The following is a 467-nucleotide window of genomic DNA, read 5'->3' on the forward strand; positions in this document are numbered from 1 at the left end:
AGGGAAACACTTATAATTAATTCTAGGTAATGAGACACATGAGATGTTACACATTTGTTATATATATATATATTTTTAATAGCCCCCTTCCCTGCAAGTTTTAAGATTAGTCTAATTTTGTGAATTCTTATTATATTTATTTTTTATTTATTTATTTTTTATTTTCTGATCACATGACCTTTTTATATACACGTGAAATTATTTTTTTAAAAATTGAACCTGAATTTAAAATGTTAACTTGTATCAAATACTTTTTATTGTCAAGTAGGCTACTGCAGTTTGCTATGATTTTACACAAGTGAAATTTATTTAAAGTCAACAAACACTAGCAATCTGGCTCTGCTTTGACAATATTGTTGTCTGAATCAAATAAAGAAATGCAGGAAAGAAGGGGGAAATATAAGATAGATACGAGGAAAAATAAAACTAAATCTAATGTCTTAGATGATGTTCTTCAGCTCAAACGG

This window comes from Megalobrama amblycephala, linkage group LG21 (assembly GCF_018812025.1).
Source record: "Megalobrama amblycephala isolate DHTTF-2021 linkage group LG21, ASM1881202v1, whole genome shotgun sequence".
NCBI classification, from domain to species: domain Eukaryota; kingdom Metazoa; phylum Chordata; class Actinopteri; order Cypriniformes; family Xenocyprididae; genus Megalobrama; species Megalobrama amblycephala.